At 40.4% G+C, this 22,734-nt stretch overlaps 1 pseudogene; it reads right to left on the minus strand.

Moving 5' to 3' along the window:
• LOC140518068 (E3 SUMO-protein ligase KIAA1586-like) overlaps positions 1–21,606 on the minus strand; it is a 47,399-nt pseudogene extending 25,793 nt beyond the window's left edge.
• Positions 21,607–22,734: the final 1,128 nt, after the last annotated feature.

Genomic DNA, 22,734 nt, shown 5'->3' on the forward strand with positions numbered 1-22,734 from the left:
AAATTTCCCCCTGTTTTGTTGTTTTCCCTTTAATCTTGGCTGCTTTGATCTGTTTTATATCCTATAATGCTCTATATCCATTGTTTGGCTATAAATTTTACCTTTATCCATAGATCCAATAAGTAAATATTCCATGCTCCCCTAATTTGCTTATAGTATCACTCTTTATGTCTAAATCATATACCCATTTTAACCTTGTCTTGGTCTCTCTCTTTCTCTTTCTCTCCTTTTATCCTGTCCCCCCTCAAAAGTATTTTGCTTCTAATCATTGTCTCCCTCAATCCACCCTCCTTTCTATCAGCTCCCTCTCCTTTATGTTATCCCTTCCTACTTCCCTGTAGGGTAAAATAGATTTCTAGGCCTGAGTATATATGTTATTCCCTCTTTGAGGAAATTCCAATGGTTCAAGTATTGCCTGCCATCCCCCTATCTTCACATCTGCTATAAAAGTTCTTTTATGCCTCTTTTCATGAGTTATTTCATCCCATTCTACTTCTCCTTTTCCCCTTCTCCCAATGTATCCCTTTTTCACTCCCTTAAATTTATATTTTTGGAAATCATCACATCATAGTCAACTAACACTTGTGCCTTCTGTCTATGTATACTCCTTCTAACTATCCTAATAATGAGAAAATTCTTAGGAGTTACATGCATCATATTTCCATGTAGGAATTCCATTATTGAAACCCTTATGATTTCTTTTTCCTGTTTACCCTTTTATCCTTCTCTTGAAAGTCATTTGTATTGAATTTGCATGATAGATATCTATAGATATCTATTTTGTATTTGAAAGTCAAATTTTCTATTCAGCTCTGGTCTTTTCATCAGGAATGTGAGAAAGTCCTCTACTTAATTGAAAATCAATTTTTTCCCTTGGAAGATTATACTCAGTTTTGCTGGGTGGGCACTTCTTGGTCGTAATCTAGCTTCTCTGCCCTCTGGGATACCATATTCCAAACCTTCTGATTCAGTCGTGTAGAAGCTGCTAAATACTGTATTGTCCTGGCTGTAGCTCAATGATTTTTGAATTGATTCCTTCTGGCTGCTTGCAATATTTTCTCCTTGACCTGGGAACTCTAGAATTTGGCTATAATATTCCTGGGAGTTGTAATTTTGGGATCTCTTTCAGGAGGTGAGTGGTAGATTCTTTCAATTATTATTTTACCCTCTGGTTCTAGTATATTAAGAGCAGTTTTACTTGGTAATTTCTTTTTTTTTAATATATAATTTATTTATTTTTCAGTTCTTAACATTCTCTTGCACAAGAATTTGAATTCAAAATTTTCTCTCCATCTCTCCCCATCCCCTCACCCCAGGACAGTATGAACTCCATCCACCCTTTCCTCCAGTCTGTCCTCCTTTCTATCACCCACCCTTCTTCCATCCCCCTTCCCCTCTATTTTCCTTAGTACAAAATAGATTTCTACACTCCATTGCCTGTATAGCTTAATTTCTAGTGGCATGCTAAAACAATTTTTTAACATTCATTTTTAAAGATTTGAGTTCCATATTCTCTCCCTCCCTCCCTACCCACCCTTTTGAGAAAACAAGCAATTCAATATAGGTCATACATGTGTAACAATGCAAAGTACTACCATCATAGTTATGTTGTAAAAGACTAACCACATTTCCCTCTCTCCTATCCTGCCCTGCATTTATTCCATTCTCTCCTTTGACTTGTCCTTTCACAATAGTGTTTACTTCTGATTATCCCTTTCCCCAGTTTGCTGTCCCTTCTACTATCTTCCCTCTCCTATCCCCTTCCCCCTTGCCTTCCTGCAGGGTAAAATGGATTTCCATATTCAATTGAGTATGTGCTATTCCCTCCTTAAGCCAAATCCCATGAGAGTAAGGCTCAATTATTTTCTTTCATCTCTCCCCTCTTCCCCTCCATTGTAAAAGCTCTTTCTTTCCTCTTTTATGTGAGATGATTTGCTACATTCCACCTCTCCCTTTCTCTTACTCCTAGTACATTCCATTCAACAGTAAATTTTATTTTTTTAGGTATTCTTCTTTCATATTCAGCTCACCCTGTGCCCTCTGTCTATGTATGTATGTATATATATATACGCACATATACATACATATATACACACATATATACATATATATACACATACACCCATGTACATATACATACCTACACATATATAATATACACATACATACATACCCATACACACTTACATATATATATATATATATATATATATATATATATATATATATATATATATATATATATATATATATATATATATATATTCCCTCTAACTACCCTAATACTGGAAAAGGTCTCATGAGTTACAAATAACATCTTTCCATGTAGGAATGTAAACAGTTCAGCTTTAATGAGTTCTTTAAGGTTTTTCTTTCCTGTTTACCTTTTCATGTTTCTCTTGATTCTTGTATTTGAAAGTCAAATTTTCTATTCAGCTCTGATCTTTTTTTAAAATTAATTTATTTGTTTTCAGTTTTTTACAATCATTTCCATATATCTTAGATTTTTCTCCCTCCTTTCCCCACATTACCCCCTCTCCCCCTTTCCTCCCTGAGATGGCGTGCAATTTTACATAGGTTCTATACATACATTCTTATTAAATACATTTTCACCTTAGTCATGTTGCATGAAGAATTAAAATGAATGGGAGAAACCATGAAAACAAAACAACACAAGAAAAAATGGTCTGCTTCATTCTGTGATCCAATTCCATATTTCTCTCTCTAGATGTAGAAGGTTTTTGCCTCAAAAGTCCATTGAGAATTTTTTCAGGTCCTTGTGTTGCTGTTCGGCCTTGAGGCCAAAGGGCTACCCGAGTCTTACCTTTCACCTGTCGCAGGTCTTCAGCTGGCCAAACCAGATAAACGTATGAGAGAAGAGACTTTCCAGAGTCAAACAAGGGTTAGGCTTTATTCAGGGTCTTGGTTACATGTGCAGGGTGAATTCTTCCTCAGGAGAGAGGAATCCTCCTCCTCCCAAGGAGGCAAAGATCTTACAGCAAGAGAATGGGAGTGGGAGAGGGGAGGGACCCTCTGCCCTCTAAGGGCCCTTCAGCGCAAAGAGCGCCTTCAGGCTTTCCTGACCCTACTTAAGGTCTCCCGCTGCATAGTTTGCACCTGAATACCGGGCATGCTCTCAGCCCTTAGCTTAGTCAACAACAGGTATGCTCAGACCATGGATTAATCTCAAGGGTGGGATGCTCTCCCCAGCAAGTTTCCCATGGAGAAGAGGCGGAAATGCACGAGATAGCCCGTGTCTCACGCCTCAATTCCCAGCTATTCCCTGGGGGGCCTCATGAGAACTCTAAGGTTTTAGAAGTCTTCACTTTTACCTGCCCGAGACTGTCCATGTGAGAACTGAGCTTATACCCCCAACATGTTGCTGTGAAGGGCTAAGATTACCCGAAAAATTTCTCACACACTGTGGTTGTTGCTGTGTACAAAGTTCTCCTGGTTCTGCTCCTTTCACTCAGCATCAGTTCATATAGATCCTTCCAGGTCTCTCTGAAGTCTTCCTGTTCATCATTTCTTATAGCACAATAGTATTCCATTACATTCATATATCACAACTTGTTCAGTCATTCCACAATTGATGAGCATCCCCTTGATTTCCAGTTCTTGGCCACCACAAAGAGAGCTGCTATAAATATTTTTGTACATGTGGGACCCTTTCCCATTTTTATGATCTCTTTGGGATACAGTCCAAGACAACTCTGGTCTTTTCAACAAGAATGCTTGGAAGTCCACTATTTCATTGAAATTCCATTTTTCCCCCTGAAGTATTATTCTCAGTTTTATTGAGTAGGTGATCCTTGGTTTTAATTCTATCTCCTTTGACCTCTGGAATATCAAAGGTTGGGCACTCTGGTCTCCTGAGAGAAGGGAAGAGAACTTTTCCAGGTTTTCTATCTTGGGTTCACTTCACTTCTGTCTCTGTCTCCTCTCCATATACATATATTTATACACATATGTATATGTGATATTTAATATATCAATATTGATATCTTTAATGATGATTATTAATATAGTATATGTAATGTCTACATTACATATACATATATTCTCATCAAATCCTATGGGATCAACTAGCTTCTCTGAAGACAACTCCTAAATCTACATAATCCAGTCTTCCTCTTTCTACTGAGCTCCAGTCCCAAATGTCTTTCTAAATATCTCTCATTTCCTGGATGGTCCACAGGCACATCAAACTTAACATGTCCAAAATTGATATCATCTTCCCCATTACCACCAGTCCCTCAAAGCTATTTCTTCTCCCAATTTCCCTATTTCTGTTAAGGGTACCACTCTTTTTCCAGACATTCAAGCCTGGAACCTAGGAGTTACCTTTAATTCACCTCCCTCTTCCCATCTAATCAGTTGTCAAATCCAATTTGAATCTATCCTATCTCCACAAAATTCTTTGAGTTCTCTCCTTTCTCTCTTCTCCCAACCTAGCTTAAGCTCTCATCACCTCTTGATGGCATTATTGCAACAGTCTCTCAATTGGTCCAGCTTTCCCTCTCTAATCCATCCTGCACAGTGAGATGAATGAAAAAGCTGAGAGAGTTTCTGAGTAATTAATAATCTATTAATTATGCTAGCAAATAATCAATAAATTGATGGTCAGAGGTCTCTCTTGGAAATCAAAGACAAAACCATGGAGATCATCAAATTCTTGAATACCTTTGGAAAAGTGCATGCTACTGACAGAGGGAGATCAATCCTCATTGGTGAATGATTAATGAAAGGGTGGATAAAAAGGAGATGGGTCAAAAGTCTTCAACTCCTCCTGTTGAGGACATGACTAGATCATAAGACTCAGCTACCTCCAGAAATCTGGACAAAACGGAATCCCTTTCCAGGGGTGTTTCCAGGTCATGAGCCTAATGCTTTAGGGCTGGAATTCACCTAGATTAGATTCCATTTACACTTTAATCAGAAATAGTCTGGTGGGGTCTCACCCAAGATTGAGGAGAATGTTCTAGGAGGATTAAGCCAATCTCATCATTATTCCTGTCCTACAGAGACTGACTGACGTGCAAGGACTGGTCCCTAAATGAGGAAATAGAAAGGAAAAAAGCCCACAATCCTAATTTGATATTAATTATTATCATATATTATTAATTATAATAGAATCAATTATTAATATTAATGACTATTAATATACTATTAATTGTTAATATAGTATTAGTATAATAGAGAAATCATTTCTCTCAACAGATCTGCCAAAACAATATCCCTAAATCATAGTTTTGGCTATGTCACTTTTACAAATATGAATTTAACCTGTCTTTCCAAGCTGATTTTTCATTATTCTCCTTAACACGCTCTTATGTTTCAGTCAGACTGGCCTAATGCTGCCCCTTTTCCACAACATTTCATTTCCTGAGCCTCTGTGCTTGAAATGTACTTTCTTATCTGCATCCCTGGAACATTCTAGCACCTGTAAAGGGCCTTTCTTGATTGCTCCAGTTGTTAGGAGTCCCCCTTCCCTCTCCTGCCCCTAACTATTTTTTGGAGGGGGCATGTGGTGGACCTATATTGTTTTGCCCTTGTAGGCTATGTGTAACCACACAGGTCTTTCTACATGTGACTGACAGGGAGGCAAAAGTAGATATCTCTAGTCTAGAGTCTCCTCTCTCCATCCTTCTCCAAAGAAGACTTTGATTCCTGCCAGGAGGGGAAGCAGAAGACTGGAGGCAGAGGTTCGGTACTCTGCTCTCCTCAGAGAGTGGAGATACAAGACTAGAATCCTGTCTTTCTGCCACTCCTAAATATTATTAGTTTAGGGGAAATAATTTTTAGATTCAAACTGACCTTCTGATCACTCTCTCTTAACAAGGAAGGAGTGTTCCAAGCTATATATTCAAAGTGTGATTCCTCATCTCATCAAATGCCTCTTCCACAAAGACCACATGTAGCAAATAGCAAATTAACCTGTTATCCAAACCAATAGCAAAGAGAAATTAGAGAAGGCACATGAATTAGAATATGTTAGAAAATATAGAACTCTCCTACTAGAAGTAAGATATCTCAGCTCAGCTAAGAGAGATAAAGTCCTAGATCTCATCCAAGAAATTGCTTGAAGTCTCAAAGGTAGCAAGGATAATGGTGTGATTGACATGCCAGCTCCTCTACATATCAATTGCTTCTCAGAGTCTTTTTATCTCATCCAGTACCTCTCCCTGGAGAGAATTTGGAACTGTGTGTTTTCTCTCTCAAATCTGAAATCCGGATGACTAAGGATCATTCTTCTCCAAAGCACTCAGCAATTCTGCCTCTCATGCAGGGGCAGAGCATTAACTAATCAGTCTCTACCAATGAGAAGAATCCTGTGCAAATAGACTTTGAGTATACACTAGGATGAAAGATGAGGCCCTTTGTCTTTTCAGGTACAGACACGGTCCCTCATAGTTCCCAGGGGGTTGGTAAGGGAGATATCAGAATCCTCTAACCACCAGCAGACACTGTCTCCAGTGAGACTACACAAGCCTTCTCCAACTCATTTTCTTTTCCACTAAATTGACCCCTCTTCCAAGCTTCCTCATTCCTGTCAAGAGCATGATGATTCTTCCTATTCACCCATGTCTGCAAACTCCATGTTATCCTTGACTCCTCATCCTTATTGACCCTATTCATCCATTCATTTGTCAAACTTCACCATATCTATCTCTATAACATCTCTCCTATATATTCCATCTCTCCAGTTATAGTCACCATCCTAGTTTTGCTTTCACTACCTCCCACCTAGACTATTGCAATAGCTTATGCGACTTTTCTTCAAACCTCTCAATTCATCCTATAGTCAGTCAACAAGTATTTATTAAATGCTTCCCATGTGCCAGGTACTGTGTTAATAGAGGGGAATACAAAGAAAGATAGCTTTCTTTCTTGAAAAATTTTTTTTATTTTATGTATTTTTCTTACATATTAAGTTCCAAACTATCTCCTTTCCTTCCTCTCCGCTTTACTCTAGAGAAGGCTATGATTTGACACAGATTTATAAATATATGTAAAACCAAACTATCTATACTTCTATTTATCAGTTCTTTCTCTGGAGTGGGTAGAATCTTCCTTCATAAGTCCTTTATACTTGATTTGAGTATTTTTAGTACTCAGAATAACTTGATTGTTCATAATCATTCTTTGAAAAATATTGCTGTTACTGTATATAACATTCTGTTGGTTCTGCTAGCTTCACTTTTCATTATTTCTTTCCATGTTTTTCTAACATCAGCCAACTCATCATTTCTTACAACATAGTAGTATTCCATCACAATCATATACCACAACTTGTTTATCCATATCCTAATTGATGGGTATCCCCTCATTTCCCAGTTCTTTGCTACCACAAATAGAGCTGTTATAAATATTTAAGAACATATAGGTTCTTTTCCTTTTCCACTGATCACCTTAGGAAACAGATCTAATAGTGGTGTTGGTGGGTCAAAGGGTATAGAGTTTTATAACTCTTTGGGCATAATTCCAGATTGCTCTCCACAATGATTGCATCATGTCACAGTTCCATCAGCAGTATATTAATGGCTCAGTTTCCCTCCAATGTTTGTCATTTTCCCCCTTCTATAATTTTATCCAATATGATAGGTGTGAGATGATATCTCAAAGTTGCTTTAATTTGCATTTTTCTAATCAATAATGATTTAGATAATTTTTTAAAATATGGTTATATGAAGTTCTGATTTCTTTACTGAAAAACTGCCTATTCATATCATTTAATCATTTATCATTTGGGGAATGACTCATATTCTTATAAATTTGACAAAGTTCTCTCTATATTTAAGATATGAAACCTTTATTCAAGAAACTATCTATAAAATCTCTCCTCCCCCAATTTTCTGCTTTCCTTCTAATCTTACCTACATTGGTTTTATTTCTACAAAAACTTCTTAATTTAATGTAATCAAAATTATCCATTTTATATCTCATAAATTCTTAAATTCGTCTATCCATAAATCTGATAGGTAATACATTTCATGTTCTTCTAGTTTTCTTATGTTATCTCCCTTTATATCTAGATCATATACCCATTTTGACTTTATCATGGTAAATGGTGTAAGATATTGATCCAGACCCAATTTTTGCCAGACTTCTTTCCAATTTTCCCAACAATTTTTACCAAAAAACCCGAAAGTTTAAATCTTTACATTTGTCAAATACAAGGTTACTGTAACCATTTACTACTGTGTATTGTGTCTACTCTGTTCCATTGATCCACCTTTCTATTTCTTAGCCAGTGTCAGATAGTTTTGATAATTATGGCTTTATGATATAGTTTAAGATCTGGTACTGCTAAACCTCCTTCCTTTACATTTTTTTCATCAATTCCTTTGATATTCTTGACTTTTTGTTCTTCCAGATGAATTTTATTATCATTTTTTCCAGTTCAACAAAATTTTTTTTTGGTAATTTAATTGGGATGACATTGAATGAATAGATTAGTTTAGGTATAATTGTCACTTTTATTATGTGGTTCTGCTTTACCCACTAATATTTCTCCAATTATTTAAATCTGACATTATATATATAAGAAATATTTTATAATTATGTTCATGTAGTTCCTAGGTATATCTTGGAAGGTATGCTCCCAGGTATTTTACACAATCTACAATTATTTTAAATGGGATATCTCTTCTTGCAGGGTTTTGTTGATAGTATATAGAAATGCTGATGATTTATATGGGTTTCAAAGTGATTTTCTTAAAGTGCCGGGTTGATCATGGTACCCAGCTGGTCAATATACTCCATGGGTCCTGATTATCTCTAGTATCAAATATTAACTTGTCTAAGAGAAATTCTAAATAAGTAAAATAAATTATTAGTGGGAATATAAATATACAAGCATATTTAAAAATAAAAAGTCTATGTATCAAAAAAGTACTCAAGACAAAAATAACAGATTGGAAAAATATTTATGTCAAATATGACACAAAAACTCTGACATTTAAAATGATAAAGAACTGTGAAAGATATGGAATGATAGCATCCAGTCCCCTGTCCATTAGCCAACAAGCGTTTAAGCTGCCTACTATGTGCCAGGCATTGTACTAAACGCTGGGGATACAACAAAGGCAAATAGCTTTCCTTCTAATGTGGTAGACAACATGCAAACGAATATGTACAAATAAGATATATACAGGATAAATTGGAGCTAAACAATGGGGGGAAGGCATTAAGATGAAGGGAAGACTGGGAAAGGCTTTGTTTCAAGGGTGGGGTTTTAGCTGAGACTTGAAGAAAGACAAGGAAGCCAAGAGGTGGAGATGAGGAGGAAGAGAATTCTGAGGCCAGTGAATAGGCCCAGAGTCAAGAAAGGGAGGTTCCTTTTATTTGAGAAAGAGCAAGGAGGTCAGGGTCACTGGATCAGAGAGTACATAAAAGAGAATATGGTGTAAGAAGAATGGAAAGGTAGGAAAGGACCAGGTTTTGAAAGGCCTTAAAAGCCAGCGATTTTATATTTGATTCTGAAAGTAATAGAGTACCACTAGATTTTATTGAGAAGGAAGGGAATATGGTCAGGTCTGTGAATTAGAAGGACTACTTGACCAGCTGAATGGAGAATGAAGCAGAAGGATAAAGCAGAAGAATATTACAACAATTCAGGCATGAGGTAAAAAGGGTCTGTACCAAAGTGGTGGCATTGTCAGAGAAGAAAAGGGCATGTACATAAGAAATGTTGTGAATGTAGCATCAGCAGGATTTAGCAACAGATTGGATGTGGGGAATGAGAAAGAGTGAGGAAACTAAATGTCTGCCTGGGGTGACCTGGAGGATGGTTGTACCTTGTACAGTAATAAGGAAGTTAAGAAGAGGGTAAAGTGTGTGCGTGTGTGTGTGTGTATGTGTGTGTGTGTGTGTGTGTGTGTGTGTGTGTGTGTGTGTGTGTAGAGATAATAAATTCAGTTTTAGGCATGTTGAAATTAAGCTGTCTATGGAGCATCAAGTTTGAGATATCTAACAGACAGCTGGAGGTGTGAGACTAAAGGTCAGAAGAGAGATTATGGTTGAACAAGTATATTTGAAAACCATTAGCATGGAGATGATAATTCAAACCAGAGGAGTTGATGAGATTACCAAGTGAAAGTTGTCTCCAATAGATAAAAGATCAGAGAATATCGAACAGACAATTTATAAACAAAGAAAACAAATTTTAAGTAATCATTTTAAAATGCTTAGCTTCACTAATGTACAAGTAAATGCACATTAAAACAACTTTCAGGTACTACCTAATACATATGATGTTGATAAAAAATAATTAGAAGGAATAAAGCTTAATGCTGGCTGGTCTATAGAGCAAGTGTTAGCTGTATTCCTGGGGCAACCACATGTGACACCATAGAATCTTTTTGGAGAGCAATCTGGAGCTACTCTGCAAGTAACAAAAATAATTATACCCTTGTGTTAATCATGCACAAGGAATGTACCCTGAGAGTGTTCTGAAAAAGGATAAAAGAACTATCTGTTCAAAGATATCTCTAGCAGTATTATTGTAACTGAAAAAAAAAAACTCAAAGGAACCTAGTGTTCGACAATAGGGGAATTGCTTAAATGCATTTTTTCATATTAATGTAATGGAATACTAGAATTCATTTAAGAAGGATAAGTAAAGAGAATATAAAGACGTCTGAAAAGACCTTTATGAAACAATACAAAGTGAAAAAAACCCAGCAGAATCAGAAGGCGGCAAAAGGAAAAATGTGTAAGAAGGAATGGATAAAAGAAGGTGATGAAGACTTAGGAGCAACCCACAAGTTGTTTTGAACATTTGGTGTATTGAAATTCAATTAATCAAATGTAAGTATTTGTAGAGCAGGAATAGGTTTTATGGGTTTTGTTATACAGCCCCACTATTCCAGAATCTCTGAGTTGGAAGAGCTCTCAGAGGTCATCTAGTTCAATCCACATTGCCACAGGAATCCTCTCTATGACATCCCCAATAAAGCATCTATTCTCTACCTAGCTATTCCAAAAATGCATGCTAGATATTTTGGAGTATATGAGGAATTTCTTCTTATTGATGACTTCCTTTGGAGATAAACCCGTTGGCAGAATCTGGTTCAAAGGGTAAACACCTTTTATTCACTTTATTTGTATGATTCCAAATTGCTTTCTAAAAATATTAGTACCATTTTATTATTTCACCAACAGTGAATTAGTGTTCCTATCATTCCATAACACCTCCAACATTGATTTTTGCCGTTTTTTAGTCATTTTTGCCAATTTGCATGGTGTGAGGTGAAAGTTCAGAGTTGTTTGGATTTATATTTCTCTTATTATTAGTGATTTGGAACATTCATTCATGCCGTTGTGAATATTTTATAATTTTTTTTGAGAACTGTTAAATTTATATCCTGTGACCATTTATCTACGGAGGAATTTTTTAACAAAATTTTTACAAAAAATTGAAGTCATCTGCCATGAGCTCCCTCTTCTCTTTTCTTCATCTTATATTACTCATATGCCTTCTGTCACTATCTTCTCCATTCCTTTTTTACTCCTTATCAAGGCTAATCCCTTTACTTGTTCAAGGGACCCTATTCCAACTCATCTCTTCCAATAGATTGTTGTCTGTTGTCCCTACTCTACAATCTTTCCTTTTCTAGCTCATTCCCTACTGCCTACAAAATGCCCATGTCTCCCTTAACCTCAGAAAACCTGCACTTTGATCCTTCCATCCTTTGCTTCCATCTTGCACACAGACTAGAACTGGAAGCAAATGTTGCCGCAGTCTCCTGTCAAAGTAATGAGCCCAAGGAGACAGGGAAGAAGTCTAAAATTCCAAACTGGAGAAACTCAAGAACTGAGGAACCCACCACTGCCTCAGAGAGTGGGGAAAATGGGCAGCGAAAGCGGTCCTCCCAGCCAGCATCAGCTTCTAGCACTTCAAAAGGTGGGCCCTATTATGTACCTACATGGAGGAAAGCAGGAAAAGAAAAACAGCAGCCTAGTTACAACCAAGGTGTTTTGACTGTTATGAACTACTTAAAGAGGACTATTCATTGCATGGGTGTATGTCACTCAAAGTGAGTACCTGATAAGACCTTAGCCTAAAATGGCCAGGGACTCCCATTGCATCCTGGGCCATCTCCAGTCATACTGATGAATATCAGGTCACTGGACCCAGATGGCTCAGGAGAAGAAAGTGAGGCTAGTGACCTTGCACAGTTCTGCCTCACTTAAATCAAAGTCAAGTGCAAGTCATATCATCATCTTGATGTCATGGTTCTCTTCAAGAATGAAGGACAAACACAAAAACAACAAGTTCTTCAATCTTTCCATCCTTGCTAACTATTGTCCTATTTCTCTTCTGCCTTTCCAGGCAAACTCCTTGGAAAGGGCAACTACAATACGCTCTTCTTAACTCCTTATAATCCAGCTTCTGATCTCATCATTCCATAGAATGGCTCTCTCCAGTCACCAGTCATCTCTTAATTGTTGAATCTAAATAAAGTCTTTTCTCAGTCCTCATTCTCCTTGAACTCTGTAGCCTTTGACAATGTTGATCACCCTCTCTTCAATACTCTTCTCCATGGGTCTTCAGAACACATCTCTCCCGGTTTTTCTTTTACCAGTCTGGTCATTCCTTCTTGATCTTTTCTGTGGGATCCTTTTCCAGATCACACTCTCTAACCTTAAATGTCCCTCAGGTTTCTGTCCTGGGCCCTCTTCTCTTCTTCTTCTATACTACTTCACTTGGTGAACTTGTTAGCTACCAAGGATTTAATTACCATCTATAATGATTTTCAAATCTACTTATCCTGCCCCAAACTGTCTTTGAACTTCTAATCTACCATCTCCAGCTTCCTTTTAGATATCTTGAACTGGATGTTGAGTAGACATTTTAAACTGACACATCCAAAATTGAACTTGTTATCTTTCCCCCTACACCCTTCCTTGCCCCCAGCCTGCAAATTCCCCCCATCTCTTCCCTAACACTGTCAAAGACAACACCATCCTTTTTAGTCCCTCAAGTTCACAATGTAGGCATTATCCTTGATTCCTTACTATTTCTCATCCCACCATATCCAATCTGTGACTAAAGCCTGTCAATTTTACCTTTGAAAATTCTCTCAAATATGTCCCCCTTTCTCCTCTGACACCATCATAACTCTGGTATAGGCCCTTATCACCTCACACCTGGACTACTGTAAAGCCTGCAGATTGGTCTGCCTGCCTCAAGTCTCTCCTCATTCTCATCCATATTCCATTCAGTCACGAAAGTGATTTTCCTAAAGCATAGGGTCAATCATGTTCCTCTACTTCTGCCCTAATAAACTCTAGTGGCTCCTAATCACCTCCAACCCTTCATAACCTAGACCCCTCCTACCTTTCCAGGCTTCTTACACCTTCTTTTCCACCTTGTACCCTTCAATCCAGTAACACTGGCTTCCTTGGTGTTCCATGAACAAAACACTCCATCTCTGGACTTGGGACATTTTCTCTGGCTGTCCCCCATTCCTGGGATTGCCGCCTCCCTATCTCTATCTCCTGGCTTCACTGGCTTCTTTTAAGTTCCTACTAAAATCCTATCTTCTACAGGAAGTCTTTTCTAATGCCTCTTAGTTCTAGTTTCTTCTTTTTCTTATTTCCTGTTTATCCTGTAGGTATCTTGTGTATGTGTGTGTGTGTGTGTGTGTGTGTGTGTGTATAAGTGTAAGTAAGTGTATATATGTGCATATGCCTGCATATACATGTACATATACATAATATTCATATATACATATATCTACTCACACACATGTACGTATACTGTCTTCTTCACTAGATTGTGAATTCCTTGAGGACAGGTACTGTCTTAGGACAGTACTTGACACATAGTAGGCATTTAAATGTTTGTGAACTGACTAATAGGTGGACGCCCCTGCTAGGTACTCCTTGAGATTAATGACTAGGAGGTTGGCAGGGAAAACAGCTGTTGACAGTCTCTTTTCAAGAACCTTTTCAAGAATGGCTATGAAAGGATACTTAAGTTATCTTGAGTCCTACTGCTTTCTGTTAAGTCCCAAATAAATCTGTTCATCTTGCCCTTGGTGGTTACACATGCTTTGAGTTTAGTGAATTTATTTGCTTGTAAAGGAAGTGCATGATTACACCTCTGGGAGTAAGGATGGGTCAGATACTGAAGTTTGAAGGCATGTGGTTGGGGGCAATGAGATACAGAAGGATCTCAAATGCACTTAGGTCTTTCATGTCAGGAAATAGCCTCTGACACAAAGGTTACATTAAGTCTAATTTCTACAAATCCCTCCAGAGAAAATTGCAGTGTTCTCTCATGTTCAATCATTGCTAACAATATCAATTAACATAATATAAAATTGGCAGACTACACTGTGATGCTAACACTTCCCAGGCTTCCGGGGAGAGCACACAATATTGCCAGCACATAATGTTACTGGCACTCCCTGGATGCCCTGGTAACTGGAATAGGCAGTGATAGTCCCTAAAGGAAATCCTGACAGGTACTGAAGGAGGATGACTGGTTTCAGCTAGAAAAGAAGTTGTGAAAATTTCTCCTCCAGAATTTTTGGGTGGATTACATAGATGGGAGAAGGAGCATTCTTCTTCTTCCACCCATCATGCTTTGCTTTACTTCTGGGGTATTCTTTGCCCTGAGAGGACCAGAGAACTCTCATCAGGTCAATTCACTGACAGCAATGTCTTGGCAGCTGTAAACCTAAGTGTAACTCAGCAGATCCAGCAAAAGTATTTGACTTATGCTTTATATGGTAAGTTCTTTCTGTGTAGGGAATGCTTTTTTTTCCTTTCTATTTGTGTCTTCTAAAGCCAGCAGAGGGACCTTGACCATAGCTGACTGTATAAATATTGGTTAAATTGAATTGAATGGAGCTTTCATGTCAGAGTTTGACCCCTTGCTCAACTTTCCAAAGTTCAAAATTCTATTTCTTTTGTCAGAACCCTGAAATGTTAATAGAAAAACCAGAAACAAAAAAATCTCCATCCCTTTTTGATCCTCCAGAAGCAAAATAAATGGGTGAGCCATTCTCTTTTCAGTCTACCTTGGAAGCCTTGTTGGTCTCACTCAAAGGCTATGATTATTTCTTAGGCCATAAGGGGTTCCCAGCTCAAACTCTAGGAAAACTCATGTTAAATTTTGTTCTTTTAATTTTTCTCCCCAACAGAGGCAAAATTTGAAACTGTTTTTCTCTTTCCCCCTTTCCACTGGAGTCTTTAAACCTTTTCTATAATACATGAGGCTTGATTTATAAAATAATATCTTCTTGTCATAAGAGGCAGCTAGGTTGGCTCAGTGGATAAAGTGCTGGGACTGGAGTCAGGAAGAATTGTTTTGAAATCCTGCCTCAGACACTCACTTACTGGGCCTGAGCAGGTCACTTAACCTCTGTTTGCTGTAACTGGAGAGGAAATGGCAAAGCACTCCAGCATCTTTGCCAGGAAAACTCTGTACAGGATTATGACTGAACAACATCAACTTCATGGAGAGTGAAGTTTTCTGGAGTTAAAAATACGTCCATTTATACCTGTCTCCATTATTTGCAAAAGTAGAGGTTTTCCGGTGTGGAATAGGGCATATACTGCCAGGCTGAGATAATTGTTAGTATCTCTGCGATGCGGAGAAATTAGATGCAGACAATGGAAGCCCTGTAGGTCAGAATAGATCCTCTTGGCTTGCTAAGTGCATCCTTGACACTGTACGAGTAGATAATGAGGATCATCAAAGAAACTCATATTGAACACCAGCATGAGGTGCAGGAAATTTGTGTTGAGGTTTTTACTTTTGTCCTGGAAGGAAATGGAGAAAACACCAGCTGTCTTCCTTGCTGCTACTATCAAAATGGTGGGGTGTGGGGGTGGAGCGGTGAGGAGGGCAGTGTGTGAGAACTACATCAGGGGCTAAGATAAGAGGCATGGTGGCCACTTGGTTCTGGTGAGCTGGATGATGGTGACACTTCCCCCTTTTCCTCTTCTCATTTTCTTTCTCCCTTCCAGATGGAGTTCCTATTCCAAAGGTTTTCTGTTCTTTAAAGTTACTTTTATATCTTATGTTTTAATGAAAACCAATGACAGCTGAATGAAGGATTAATTATAACTGTTTCTGGTTGCATACTTAATTATTTATGGAGGGGAAGTATAAGTAAGGTGGATTTTAGTTAAGTGAGGTGGATTTTAGTGTGTGCAAAGTGGATATTTGTTATTATTTCTTAGAGTTCAGTTTCCCAGGACCTATAGCCATAACAATCTCTTGTTCCCAGGTATTAGATATGAGTTCTCACAATAATGGTTCAAAGTATCTCCACCACCCTTGCGCAGAGTTATATAATGGTAAATAACATCAACATTTGTGCTTATATTGTAAACATCCACTGGGACTGCACAGTGAGATACAGGGATGAGGTGATGTAAACTTGTGAGGCTATTGCTGGCAATATGCCTTCTTTGTTTATTGCCCTATAAAGCAGGGAGGCACTGGTCAAGGGGTGAGGAAACTTAGAGTTGAATACACAAGGTGGAATGCTGTGCGTGCATTGATTGGCCCCCATCAAGAATTGGGGGAAATCTGTGTTTGCCTCAACTGGCCCCCATTGAGGCTTGAGTGGATTCAGGGGAAGCACAAGTCATGCCTGTCTTGACTGAACCCATCGAGATATAGGTGTAGCTGCCCCGCTTCTCGCAGGCCCCTGTGAGAAGGGTGATTAGGAAATGCTGTAGGAGTTTGTGCTTGCATTATTAGCAACTTTTCTGAGAAATCTAGAGTAGAATAAAGTAAGATTGTTAACCCCTTCTTAGTGTCTTTTCTGTCTGACCAGATCAAGAGTGAACCTGTGCTAGCATCCCTCCTGTGTACTGTGTTTATCTGTCTTATAGTAAGGCAGAAAGAAAAAGGGCAGTGAATGAACTGTGGTCTATAAAGATAAAGGGACAGAAGTTTGGACTAGAAGGGTCCAGGTCACTTGACTCCTTCTTGACTTGAACCAAATGAGGAAGAATGTTATTGATCTTGATTTTTTAAAAAATAATTTTATAAATTCCCCAAGTGGGAAATGAATCTGGATCTCATAATTCTTCTGGGGCACAAACATATCAGAGAAAGAAATTTGGTGATCAAGAGGACACTTTAGCCAAGGTCACTTTCCCCACTGTTCTGATGACCTAGTCTGTTACTGAATGCTGCCTGCCAGAGTACAAGCATTGATAAAAGGTAAATATGGCTTCTCGGGCAGGTTGAAAGGAGGAGTTGCGAAGCAGTAGCTCTGCCTACAAGAAGGTGGTGGTGCCATCTAAGAGGGAGAGACTTGATATCTGGCACTCTAAACTCCCTCTAACCCTAAACCCTGCTTCCTCCGCTTCTTTTTTTGTGTTAGTTTTTTGTTACCACTGCTAGTACCTCTTTCAGCTACATACTGTTGCAGGAGCCCTGGGACAACTCTACCCTGATGTTACCTTGAGGACTGGTAAGTCTGCCTGCAACTCCATAGTATAACAGCCTTTAAGCTCATCCTTTTCCCTACTGCATCTCACCCTCCTGCCTGCTCTATATCCAACACCAGTTGCTTAGAGTGTTCTTAGGGACAGTGATAACCTGCCTGAATTCATTCCTCAATGATTAACATACTCCTGGAATGTCATCATACCCTTCTTATCCCAGTGACTCTGAACCCCTTGACAATCATCATACAAATCTTGTTCTCCATCCTACACTACCTAGTTTCCTTTTCTCATCCCCCTCAACCCGAACTCACCTTACAATGTATCACTCAAAGTCAGCCTACCCCTTCCTTTATGCTCCCTGGAATGCCTGTTCCACAAGTAATAAGCCTGCCTTCAACTTAACTCTTTTCCTTTCTCCTTCCATCTTCTTGCATTCATACAGAATTGACTCCCTTATGAGGACACAGCATCATTGACCACCTGTTTAGCATTGGTTACATTTTCACTTGATTGTCCCAACTCATGTGGGTCACATCATAACTCTATAAAATAGGTATTATGGGTTATTTCTCCATTTTACAGAGTAAGAAATTGAGGTTCACAGAAGTTAAGTAGCTTGCTCATGATCACACAGATAGTTTTAAGGAATCCTTAATCTGGGGTTTGGCTGTGGGAGCACCTTGGGAGAATCTCATCCATCAGCTGGGTCCACAGGCAATTAATAATTTCAGAGATGAACTGAAAAAAGGGAACAGTAAGTTTATTCAAAGCTATTTAAGGCTGCTATTTCACTAAAAAGTAACTTTTTGAGCAAAGGTTTAGTTTACCTTTTGGTAAATCTTGTGCTGTGAAGCTCATCCCTTTCCCCATATAGAGGTTACACAGCTAATACTGCACAAGTCAGAAACCAATTACGTAAGGATATCCATCTAACAGGGTCCATAAGGTTCTCTATCCTTGGACTTATAGGATAAAAGCATCCATTTGAGAGTATTTCACTTTTCTTTTCTAGATTAGTGTTCCAGGTGGCATTTGAACCCAAGTTCTGCACTCTATCCACTGTGCCACAGCAGGAGTTTTTTATATTGCCTTACTTCTCTGAGTGTATGTAGTTTCCCACTAGTAGAGATGGGAACTTTCTTGTTTTGTATTTTTCTTTCCTGGAACTGTGCCTGCCACATAATGAATGCTTGTTTGATGGAACTGGGGATAGAGTGGAGATAGACTAGATAGATTCATATTAGTCTAGTGTAGAGTGGGAAATGGATGCTTTGATTGAGCAGAGAGTAGAAGCAATTCCTGCAGCAACAGGGAAAGACTCTTTGTGTTGAGGGCCAGCACCCAAGGCATAAAGAACAGGAAGTTTTAAATAACCTTCAAGGCATTTCAATTGCAGAATCAACCCTCTTGGTCAAGCTGCTTGAGGGCTGGCGCCATTTTCTGAGGGGTGAACAGCAAACAGCAGGTGTGAGGGGCAAAGCAGAACGTGGGAGGGTGTCCAAGGTATTAACAGGAGCAAGATGGACCTGTGACACCTGTCATTATCATGGTAATATCAGGATCTTACGGATAGGGTCACAGACTTAGAACTGGAAGGGCCCTGAAAAACCACCTAGACCACCATGGTTTTACAGATGAGGGAACCAAAGCGTCTAGTGTCAGAGGTGAAATCTGATCCCAGATCCTTCTGACTCGGTTATTATCCACCAAACCCCATCATTTTCCCTATGAGGTCTAGAGAAGGAAGGCAACTATGTGGCTCAGCATCCTTTCCACAGCACCAGCTGCATCTTCATGTTTGGTAGAGCGATGGGGTCAGGGTGGGGGTGAGGAACTCACTTTCCCCCTCCCCACCGGGACGGTAGTGCTGGTGTAAGTCACATGGGGTAACAAATGAGTCACCAGAGAAAGAGCCGGACTGTCAAAGTCGCTACAGATAAATAGAGCTGAGGCTCCCAAGGTGAACTCTGAGCCATTCAGGTCAAGAGCGAGTCTGACGTAAGGGTTAGGGGTCATCTGAGTACCTCGGGGGTTCAGGAAAGGTGCGGCCAGATCCTCCCAGAGGACGTCTGCCCCTGGGGTCTTGGGGACTCAAACTGCGCGTCCAGACCTCTCCCTTTCTCTGCATTACCTTGAGCCACAGCCCTATCCTGGGCAAGCGAGGCTGAGGCCTCCGAGCTCAGGACAGATGGTGAGTCATCCCGTCACGTGACTCCTGAAAGCTGACCTGGGACTTTCAACCCTGCGCATGCGGAGTCAGGGAGGAAGTTATTTTCCAAGGTTTGGGGGATTTCTCTGTATCTACAAATTATCTTTTTTTGGGGGCGGGGGAAGAAGGGGGAACGCGATTCTTTAATTTCCGGAGAACCGGGCGTCTCCACGGGGTGCCTTCCCCCCTATCCTGTCGCTCCCACCCCCCACCCCCCGGTCCTCTCTGGACATTTCCACTCTCGGGCTTTCTCGGGTGTGTGCCTACTCTGTGGTCTGCTTCCCTGTCTGCGAGCAAGAGCACTTTCTTGTTGTCCTTTTTTGTCACGTCGGGGGGATGATAAAATTCTCCGATCATGGGAAAGTGGCTCTGACACCGACCTCCAGAACGAGGGGCGGGCGCACGGGAAGACGAGAGGTGAGGTCGCTGAAGGGGGCAAGGTAGAGGAACTGCAGAGAGGAAAGAGCATCGGAAAACCGGGGAGGGGAGGCCGTACGAAGGGGCGGGGCTTCAGGGAGGGGCGTGGCGACGCACTCCGGGAGCCGGGCGAGTTCCGAGGCGAGAGGAGCTCCTAAAAAGGTGAGGCGGGATCATAACAAAGGGTGAAGCACAGAGAGGCGGGGTCACCGGAAGGGGCGGGGCAGAGAGGGAGAGATCATAAAAGAAAGGGGAGGCCAAAGGGGAAAGGCGGGGCCCCCGGAAGAGGTAGGCGGAGAGGGCGGGAGCATGAAAGAAAGGAGGCGGTATCAGGGAGAGGCGGGGCCACGTAGAGGGACGTGCCCACGCCGAGGGGCGGGGCCCACTCCGGGAAGAAGGACCTCCGAGGTGGCTAAAGCCTCGGGGATGGGCGGGGCCCGAGCTCGGCGCGTGTCTCGTCTCCTACCGCAGCCTCTTGTGTAGGGAGCCGCGTGATTGGGCCCCTTGCACCTTGTGCTGTGCCGCTCTGGGCTGGTCCCTCCCTCCCAAGCTTATTTTATTTACCTGGAATATCAACATATTCACATGGAGAGCGAGAACATCAACCACTTTAATAAAAGGAAGAAAAAAAATCACAGTGTCCTACTTTTTTTGTAACGAAAACAGATGGGGGAAAACCTTCAAACCTTAAAAAAAAAGGCACCGCTGCCAGCGGTCTGGGGTGCGAGGGGACCGGGAGAGGGCTGGGGAATGATCAAAAAAGCTTGGGAAGTGCCCGGAGCTCCCAGGATGATCTCGCGTATCCCCATAATAACAATAGCTGGCATTTATGGAGTGCTTTAAGGTTTGCAAAGCGCTTTACAAATCCTCAAAACAAACCCTGTTATTCTCCCCATTTTACAGATGAGGAAACTGAGGCTTCAAGGGGGTCACGTGCCTTGCTCCAGGCTCACAGGCACCATATAAGCCTAACCTCCCTACAGTGTGTCCTGGAGCCCGATTATTTTCCCTACTGCCTCAACTCTCTTCGGTCCATTTCTTAAAATTAAGAATTCTCCACCCTAGCTTCAACAGTTAAAAAAATGGATATATTTTGTTTTTGTATCAATTTCATAGCCCATCCCTTCTAGCAAGAAATAAAAAAGGAGGGGGAAAGGGGTTGAGGCAAACTAATCTCGTGGAGGGAGTTTTGACAGCTTGTGTAATATTCCACAGGCATAATCCTCTGTAAAGAAGGAAGGGAATTGTATTTTCTCATCTACGTGACCAATAAAGATGCCTTGGTCTTTCTCAATATAAAAAAAAAAATCCTCCGTCCTTCTGGTCGTGTCCATAGTCCTGGGAGGGACCTTAACAGTCTGAGAAGGAAGCAATTCAGTTCCAGAGAAGTTTGCTTGAAGGTCACGCCCAGTACGTCCAGCTGGGACTCCCACGGCTACAGTGGGCAGCCTCCCTACAAACCTCCTTGCTACCATGACGTAACTGCTCTTGGTGCTTGGCTCCCTGTCCCAGATACGCTCTGTGACTGATGGTGAGGGTGGAGAGGAGGTCATTGCTCTGCACGTCTGTCATGTGCTGGGCCGGCAGAGGATAGAGCGCTTTATTTGGAATGAGGAAGACCTGAGTTCAGATTCTGCCTCCGACTCTCTCTAGCTGCGGAACCCTGGGCACATCTCTTAACCTCAGCCTCAGTTTCCTCTTCTGTAAAATGACCATATAATAGCACCTCCTTGACAGTGCTGTAAGGATTAAACGGAAGCAGCCAGGTGATGCAGTGGTTACATCACTGGGCCTGGAGCAAGGGACGCCTGAGTTCCAGCGTGAGCAAAGATACTTACTAGCCAGGTCACTTAACCTTGTTGGCCTTAGTTTCATCATCTGTAAAGGGAGCTGGACAAGGACAGGGCAAAACCCTCCAGGATCTTTGCAGAGAAAATCCCAAACGGGGTCATGAAGAGTGAGATACATGAGTAACAGCGAGGATATTTGTAAGATACTTTGTAACCCTTAAGGCAGTAAATATATAAACGCCTGATGATAATGACTGTTGGGAACATCATGTGCGAGGTCCCCAGGACTCTCTGAGCTATCATGCCAGACTCCTTCCTACCCCTGCACTGCCCACCGCTGACTCCTCCATGCCTAGAATTCTCAGAGCCACGTTCTCTCTCCTTCATCCCCGTCTTTGCCTCTGACTTCAGGGAACCTAAGGAGATGAAGAAATAGCCCATACACAGGGGTATTATTATCCATAATAATAAACTAATGAATAGTTATTTAATATTAAATATTAAATAAATATTAATAATATTTAAAAATATTAAATAAAATTAATAAAATAACATTAAAAATATTATTATATTGTGAGGGCTTAGAGGGCCACACATGGCTTGGAGGTTGCAGATTCCCCACCCATGTTGCCTCTGGAAGGAATAAAGGGTAAGGAAATAGGAGTAGTAGTGTAGGAAAATAAAGAGGAAGACAGTCAAATGAACATCAAACTTCAGTGAGCCAAATCAGTTATGCTCACTTCTAAGGATCTAACCATGAATTCAAATTAATAGAGGGAAATAAGAATAAAAATGTACAAATTTACAGAGATAAAGTTCCAATAAGTTTCTACTCAAAATGGTCTTTAGGCCACCTGCTGGTCTGAAATCCAAGGGCCAAATTAGCTGGTC

Source organism: Notamacropus eugenii, chromosome 1 (genome assembly GCF_028372415.1).
Source record: "Notamacropus eugenii isolate mMacEug1 chromosome 1, mMacEug1.pri_v2, whole genome shotgun sequence".
NCBI classification, from domain to species: Eukaryota; Metazoa; Chordata; class Mammalia; order Diprotodontia; family Macropodidae; genus Notamacropus; species Notamacropus eugenii.